The 9,343-nt window shown below is 39.6% G+C and overlaps 1 pseudogene; it reads right to left on the bottom strand.

The window, feature by feature from the left end:
• Positions 1–2,124: 2,124 nt before the first annotated feature.
• Positions 2,125–3,366, bottom strand: LOC147444322 (uncharacterized; annotated as a pseudogene).
• Positions 3,367–9,343: the final 5,977 nt, after the last annotated feature.

Here is a 9,343-nt window from a genome sequence, read left to right as displayed (position 1 = left end):
TCTTGAGGGCTGCATTCTCCTCAAGCTGAAGTTCTCCATTACTCCATGGGCTTCACTAAACACCTCTAGCTAAAGCTGAAGTCTACTGCTACATCACCCCTATTTCTTTTCTCAACAGGTTTCTTGGTCCTTCTCCATTAAGCTCTCTAGAGAGGATCTACTTTCCTCTCATGGTTTGCAACATTATCTTCCACATTAAGCCAACAAGCAGGTGGAGCAGTATAGCAGTAAGTGCCATCCTTCACCTTTGTGTACCATCAGGATTCTTGCTCTTTATACAGCTGAGGACATGGATGTGCAATGTCTAATCATAAGTTTTTGTGTGCAGGTTGTGCCACTATTTCCCATGGTATCATCAGGTACTCGACGACCTAGGAGTGTCATTGACTCCATTTCATGCAGCAATGTACAAGACAACAATGGATATTGGGTGACGATGGAGTTAAAACGAATGATGTGGGTGACGATGCAACCCAGCTCAAGAGGTGCACAAAAGGTCTCAAGGAGACACATGGCTTCTTGAGCACACCATTGGAAGGGAAGAATCATCCAGTTCAAGCAAACACAAGACGGCAAGAGGCTTGCGAAGGTGCAACATGTGTATGTTGCTTCACAACAACGGAAGCTAGAGAGAGCAGTGGCTCCATTGAGGTTTCCTGCAAATTGTAATTTTTACTCCTCTTGCACGTTTCTCGGTTATCTATTTAGGATTTCTGCCTTGTGTGTTGCTTTTGATGACCGTAAGATTTCCATTGCTTTCTGTTCATGTTTACAGATGTTTTTCAATTTGATTTTGTAGAGTGGGAGCCCATAGAGTCCTTCATAGGAACTTTTGAGGCCATTCACACTTTTGTGGAACTTTTGTTGCTCTATACTGGTTGTTGCTCTATTCTAGTTGTCAGTCCTCTGAGCTTGCCTCATGTGAGTTTTTTTTTATGATCATACTTATGTCACACCTAGGCGAAATGGATATGTTAATCTATCTCTGGTTCACTCGCCAACCTTGGAGAGTTTGGAATGGCCTAAGTTGGACAGTGCCTTGATCGCAGCAACCAAAAGGATAATCGAGGTGGATGTACAAGTAGCAATGAAGTGCACCTATGGTTCCCATAAAGCCATGGTAACATGGTTTATGTCTCTTCATGTGTTTGTGTTTAAATTTCTACTTCGAAGTGTTCACAGAGGACACCAACAATGTGGACTTGCAAAGGGGGAAGTGCGATCAATGGGTTTCTTGCATCTGGATGGGAAACTAAGGTGGTCAACCACCAGGGAGATAGAATCAAGTGCTCCGTAGTTTTTGACAAGGTGGTGTTCAGATACCATATTGTGAAGCAAAGCTTGTTGATGGTCTTTCCCTATAGAAGATGGAAGCTAACGATGGGAGAATGGGAGGCACTAGACTCTGAGGTTGCTGCTAGAGAATCAGTTGACCTGCAAATACATCTCCATGATGATGTAGTGCACCACATTACAGTGAACAATGACTGGCATCTTAGTCACCTTCGCGAGTATCTTAATCGGAGAGAGAGAGAGAGAGAGAGGTGCGTACCTAACGCCACACAACATGCCCATAGACCTTGGCACTGCTCGCTTTTTCATCTATCACCTTTCGTGTGTGTGTGTGTGAGTCCACGCCTGAGCGAGCGAGCGAGCGAGAGAGAGAGAGAGAGAGAGAGAGAGAGAGAGAGAGAGAGAGAGAGAGAGAGAGAGAGAGAGAGAGAGAGAGAGAGAGAGAGAGAGAGAGAGAGAGAGAGAGAGAGAGAGAGAGAGAGAGAGAGAGAGAGAGCTGTAACAGTTGTCACAGTGTAGTTTCTCTCCCATGAAAACTACATTTCACCTTTCCTATTCTGCCACCCTTCAAAAGCTTTCTCCAGAAATCTAAGCAAGATTCTTATTAAGGATGTTTTGAAAATGTTTTTCTCATACTGGTACATACTGATAGACTTCAAAATAAATTTATTTCTATCAAGATGCCAAGGAATCTTGAAGGTAAAGGAATTCCATAACAAACAACAAGTCATAAAAACTGGTAAGGCATAAATTCAAGTTGATGTGTCATGACAAGTAAACACAAACGACAATTACACATCCGATAGAGAACGAAGAGCAATCAGATTAAATTCATGAATGGAAACGTATGATTACATTATTGAGTCTTATCACAGGTGCATTCAATTTATTCAATTGAACTTTTAAAGATGAAACTTCCTTGCGTAATGACAATATTTGCTCCTCTAGTTGAGCTACTTGGATATCCGCTACATATACTTGACAATCTTGAACTACATTTTTTATTGACTCTACAGACTCTTTTATGAAGGACTTAAGGGTGCCATTGTCATGGCCATGGACCTTAGTTCAAATTTATAGCAGGATATCCTTTAATCTTTCAACAAGACCTTCCTCCACTCCCTCCAACGTGTCCTGTGTGTCAATGGCCTCCACATCATTCAAATGACCCCCCTCCTCCATTACGATTTGCATAAACAAGAATGAGCCCAACAAGTTAGAATCCAACGGCAAAAAAATGAGATTCAAGGAAAAGAAATAGTCATGAATTATAAACCTTCAAGATGCAACAAGTATTTCCTCTATGCGATGCACGAGAGGGATGAAATCATCGCCTATATGTGTGCCCTTGTCGTCATCATCACTGGCATCAATGATAATAACATTGGCTTTTGGATCATCCACGTTGGTCTCTTTAAATGCGGTCGTATTGATAAGCTCCTTGCTATTCACAGACAGATATGATGCTAACTTTTCTATAGCATCCCATCGGGACCTAAACCAATCGGCTCTTGGTTGTGCATTGGCGTACAAGTCATCGGCCACAAAAATTCTGACTATGTCTTGGTAAGTCACGGTTGAGGGAAAAGCCATGCAGCGCCACATTGCTCTTATCTATTTCAGGTACATTCCTCGGCCTTGGTAAGGAATGATCCACGATGATGAAGGGTAGTATTTTCCGGTACGCACCATGATGTGCAAGGTGGAGAAGAAATCGTTCCCTAGAGGGTGCCGCATTTTGAACTTCCAATACATTGCAGCACGGTCGAAAATATTGTTCGGTGTTAGGCATACCCTATTCTTGAGGTCGTCTACACCGTAAAGGGTATACAACTCTACACCCTTTTTGATATCATCAACAATGACATTGTGAGTCAGTTTCTGGAAGTGCGACTCCCCTTCGTCCTTCATGTCGTAGCCTACCATCCCCTGGAAGGTATGCATATTTTTCTGCTTTAGAGCTCTTCATAGGATGTTCGTACCTGCCCACCCTTCCTTGTCCCAACCCAAGTATGACTTCAGCTTCTTGTTGATGGCAATAAAAGACAACAACGACAACATACAAACCACCATCTAGAAATGAAAATGGAAAACAGTGCCTCCTCTTTCCACTGCGCACATCCCCGCTAATGTCTCCTTCTGTAAGAATTCATCAACGCGTGGAAGAAGACATGTATCTATGTCCTTCCCTCTCACGGAGATTGTCGCACTCGCCTCCATTAACTTTTTCGGCCTCTTCGACTCATTTGAGGACCTCTCCTCTGCGGTCATTCGAGGACGCCCCCTCCTCTTAACGGGGACGCCTTCTTCGCTCGTGCTATTGGCCGCACCTCTCGCACTATTTTTCAACGAAGCCATTGAGTATGCGTGCTCTCTCTAAATAAAGAAAAAAAAGAACCATTACTGCCACACAGAAAGCTTTAAGCAAGCTTATGTCCTCTTTAAAAAACCTAAAATATAACCCTCACATCATGTACCCAGATGAACGGACATGCTGTAAAAATCAATTTCTCTCTCTCTCTCTCACTAACACACACACACACACACTGCACACAGGGAGAACGCTGAGAATTCTGCAAATCGTTAGGACATACTATTGTAAAAATCAATAACTCTCTCTCTCTCTCTCTCTCTCTCTCTCTCTCTCTCTCTCTCTCTCTCTCTCTCTGTCACACACACACACACACACACACTCTTCACACAGGGCGAACACTCGGGATTTCTGCAAATCGTTAGGACATACTGCTGCTGGCAAATTTTACAGGGAGCGAACACTCAGAGTTTCTGCTGCTGTGCTCTTTTGAGACCACCTTGTGTGTGTGTGTGTGTGTGTGTGTGTGTGTGTGTGTGTGTGTGTGTGAGAGAGAGAGAGAGAGAGAGAGAGAGAGAGAGAGAGAGAGAGAGAAAGAGGACATGCGATAGGACTCTTGTCAGGCTTGCCTTCATGGACGTCGCCCTACAGACCTACGAACCATGAACTCTATTTTATATCTAATGCACTCTATTTCCATGGCGCACTCGAGCTGCCAGTCGCTACAAACTTTCCATGCAGTGACTGTGAGTCTGCGATTTCGTTTTGCTGCGTTGCATTAGTTTGGCTGGAATCCGCCTGGGATCTGCCCAGATTCCTGCTATCAACCAATTTTTACAAATCGTTAGTACATACTGTTCGATCTCTCACCAAATTGTGTGAACTACTCTACGACTGCTGGCCTAAGCCTTATTCTACTTAGACAAAAATCTGAAGCATTATCTATTTTCAAACAATTCCACAAGGCTGCGGAACTTCAAACTGGTCGTCGCCTTAAGAAGCTTCGTAGTGACAATGGAGGCAAATATGTTTCTCGAGAGTTTGTGAGTTATTGTGCTGACAGTGGGATTCATCATGAACACACTATTCCATACTCGCCTCTACAGAACGGTGTTACTGAATGAAAGAATCGCACTATTCTCAATGCCATAAGATGATGCTGATTCATTCTGGCTTATCTCGTGTTTTTTGGGCTGAAGCTACTTTGACAGCAATATTTATTCAGAATCATCTTCCTACTACTGCACCCTCTGGTAAGATACCCATCACAACATGGACAGGTGACATTCCTTCTGTATCTCATTTTCGAACCTTTGGATGTATTGCTTATATTCATGTTCCCAAAGAAACACGAACAAAGATTGATGCTCCTGGTCTTAAAGTTATTTTTATTGGATATTCTGACACTTCCAAAGGATACAAATTCTATGACCCTTCCTCCAAGAAAGTAATTGTGAATCGTGATGCTACTTTTAACGAACAGCTTATGGGAGGCTCATGGTCCATGGATGATTCTGATGATACTAAATCATTGCTTCAGGCTTTTCCATTTATTTCAGAAGATGAAACTCTTCCTATAGAGCAACTTTCCTCTTCACAACCATCCACTCCAAATGCTGCCAATGATGATATTGATATTTTTGTTGATCTGCCTATTGATTTTGAACATGGCTCATGTCATGTTTATGATGACGATATTGCTGATAATGATTTTTCTACTTCTGAAGATCCCGTTACTTAGGATGAAGCTATCTATTCACCACAAAAGGATCAATGGCAAGAGGCTATGGAAGCAGAGTATGATTGTCTTATCTCTAAAGGTACATGGATACTAACTGAATTACCTCCTGGCCGTACAGCTATTAAATGTAAGTGGGTGTATAAGACAAAAGTAAAAGCAGATGGATCTTTTGACAAGTTTAAGGCGCGTTTAGTTGCAAAAGGTTACTCCCAAGTAGCTGGTGTTGATTATCAAGAGACTTTTTCACCAGTTGTTCGCATTACAAGTGTTTGAGTTTTATTGGCATTTGCTGTTCAATTTGATTTAGAAGCTCATCAAATGGATGTGCGAACTGCTTTTCTTAATGGTGACTTGGAAGAGAAAATTTATATGGAACAACCAGAAGGGTTTGTTATTCCAGGTAAAGAAGACCTTGTTGCTCAACTCCATAAGGCACTATATGGTCTCAAACAAGCTTCGCGAGCTTGGTATACAAAATTTGATCTTTTTCTCACCTCTAAAGGATTCATCTCTTGCTCGTCAGACCCCAACTTATACATAAAACGCCAAGGTAGCAGTTTTGTGATTCTTGCTCTTTATGTGGATGATACCATCCTTGTTTCCAATGATTTGGGATTTCTTCAGCAAGTGAAAAAGTTATTGTCTTATGCATTTGATATGGTGGATCTTGGAGAGATTCACTCTTGTCTTGGCATTCAAATCCAACGGAACCGTACAAAAGGTATTTTATTCCTTCGACAATCAAAGTTTATTGCAGATAATATTCAAAAATTTGGTATGGAATCTGCACATTCAGCCAACATATCTTGTCTTGCGAGCTCTACGAAGAACACTTCTGACAATGGCGGTCAACTTGTCACAAATCAACCTTATGATAACTTGATTGGATGTCTTCAGTTTGTTGGCATGAACACTCGTCCTGATATTCTGTTTGCTGCTAATTATCTTGGACAACATCTTGCATGTCCTTCTCTTAAGCATTGGTCTGTTGCAAAGCGTGTATTGAAATACTTGAAAGACACTACAGATTTTTGTTTAGTCTATCGACGACAACTCACATCGGATTCTATGCAATCTCTTTCTCTTTTGGGTTACACAGATGCAGACTGGGCAAGCTCACATTTATCTATGCTATCTACTAGTGGAAATTGCTTCTTTATAAATGGTTGTCTTGTTTCTTGGACCAGCAAGAAACAATGTTTTGTTGCAGTTTCTACGATTGTGTCAGAATATGTTGCGGCATCACTTGCAGCTCGTGAGTGGATTTGCCTTCGACAAATGCTGATTGATATTGGTCACTCTCCTCTTTCTATCACACCCTTGCGGTGTGACAACCAAAGTGCTATTAATCTTGCGAAAGACTATGTTCAACATAATAAGTCAAAGCACATTGCTGTCCATTATCATTATCTCAGGTATGAAGTACGCAAAGGAACCATTATGGTTGAACACTGTCCAAGTGACCAGATGATTGCAGACATTTTGACCAAAGGCCTCAATGAGTCACGTTTCATCCTCTTGCGCTCGGAGCTTGGAGTTGCTTCGGCCTTACTCTTTCTAGATTAGCTTCTTTGCTATTGTAATAGCTTTGTACATATGACATTGTAATCTTTTAGGTACCATGCACTATGCACACTCCACATTTGCACATTGTGATATCTAAGTCACTTGAATATTTGTACATAGATGGACAATTCGATGCACCATGCATGTGTATGTACATATGCGCAATCCCTTGCTCCAAAAAACTCCTGACAACGTATATACCGAGTTGTATATATACATGGACATTGTTCATCTATACACGAGGTAACATACAGTGACTGTAGGTTATTGTTTATATCCTATCTCACTATCCAACTATACCATACATGCAATTCTACCATTATTATCATGCACTATATTTGACGTAGGTAATTGCATGGATTATAAACATCTTATCATAATTATTATCGCACGTTATTATTGCTCGAGTATATCTCGAATTAATTTATATCCTATCAAGGTGTTATGTTCATACCCCTTGATATACATCTACATTTAATATCAATTGTTCATTGGGCTCGTCGTAATAATTACATGCGGTATCATAATCATTATCATGCACTATCCTCTTAGATCTCTAAAATACACCCTATATATATCTAGTGGATATCAGAAACATGTTCTACATCACACGGAACAGCTAAAATAGAGCTTGCATAATTATATTTGTCTAATGTATATTATCTTGTGAGATATATAGGGAATGTCTAGTGCTAAGTTATCATAAACATAATATTCTAGGTACATATGGAGTTGTATACATACATGGACACTATCCATCTATAGAAGGGGTATTATAATGGTTGTTATCATAACCTAATCTAAGCTATCATGAAGTAGACTAGAGGCTACATCGTAATTATTATCTTGCATTGTTTATATCGTAGGTCGCATATATTGAAAATATATAACAAATTCCTATTGATCTATATATTCGTTTAGTTTATATAAAATATATGCAAACTCTAGAAAGTATGTTTATAGAACTTGTTCATCTATGTGTATATATTGAGTTGTATATACACATTGACATTGTTGATCTATACACAAGGTATCATACTGTGATTGTAGGTTATTGTTTATATCCTATCTCACTATCTAACTATACCATACATGCAATTTTTTTATTATTATCACGCACTATATTTGAAGTTATAAGTAATTGCATGGATTGTAAACATCTTATCATAATTATTGTCGCACTTTATTAGCACTCATTAAGTATTGAATGTATCTCTAATTAATTTATATCCTATCAAGTGTTATGCATTTACCTCTTGATATACATCTTCATTTAATATATAGTTTTTCAAAAATATGTAGGACATTCATATACTAACTCATTATTCAATTACTAGACTCACGGCACCATGATTATTATCAAACACTATTTACATTGTATATCATAATAAATAGTAAAAACATATATCTGTGTTGCAACAACAAATGCAAATGATATGTGCGTATCCATGTGGGGTTAATATGGGTACCTATAAACATGCAGGGACACTATCCATCTATTCATGTATACATGTAGGGACACTATAGAACTATCCAAGGGGTAACATATACGTTTTAGGTTAGTGTTTATATCGTACTTCAATATCCAACTAGACTAGCACTGCCGCTATTATTGTCGAGTGTTGGTTGTATTGTCGCTTGCACATGTTCTACATCAAACCATGCAACTAATTTTCCCTTTTTTTCTCTATATACATGTAGGGACACTATCAAATTAGCTATGCACATGTTCTCTATTTTTCTCTATATGCATGTAGGGAGACTATCGAACTATGCCAAGGGTGAAATATACATTCTAGGTTAGTGTTTATATCGTATATCACAATCCAAGTAGACTAGCGGTGCCGTTATTAATATCTTTGCTACAACAACCAATGAAAATTATATATACGTATACATATGTGGGGACATCTTGGCCTAGGAAAAATTTCTTTCCGATTGACATCTTGTGCTGGTTCAATGGCAAGAGGCTATGGAAGCAGAGTAAGATTCTCTTATCTCTAAAGGTACATGGATACTAACTGAATTACCTCCTGGCCGTACAGCTATTAAATGTAAGTGGGTGTATAAGACAAAAGTAAAAGCAGATGGATCTTTTGACAAGTTCAAGGCGCGTTTAGTTGCAAAAGGTTACTCCCAATTAGTAGCTGGTGTTGATTATCAAGAGACTTTTTCACCAGTTGTTCGCATTACAAGTGTTTGAGTTTTATTGGCATTTGCTGTTCAATTTGATTTAGAAGCTCATCAAATGGATGTGCGAACTGCTTTTCTTAATGGTGACTTGGAAGAGAAAATTTATATGGAACAACCAGAAGGGTTTGTTATTCCAGGTAAAGAAGACCTTGTTGCTCAAGTCCATAAAACACTATATGGTCTCAAACAAGCTTCGCGAGCCTGGTATACAAAATTTGATCTTTTTCTCACCTCTAAAG

Source organism: Adiantum capillus-veneris, chromosome 13, assembly GCF_014529385.1.
Source record: "Adiantum capillus-veneris isolate H3 chromosome 13, ASM1452938v2, whole genome shotgun sequence".
NCBI lineage: Eukaryota > Viridiplantae > Streptophyta > Polypodiopsida > Polypodiales > Pteridaceae > Adiantum > Adiantum capillus-veneris.
This window is presented reverse-complemented; position numbering and strand designations above follow the sequence as displayed.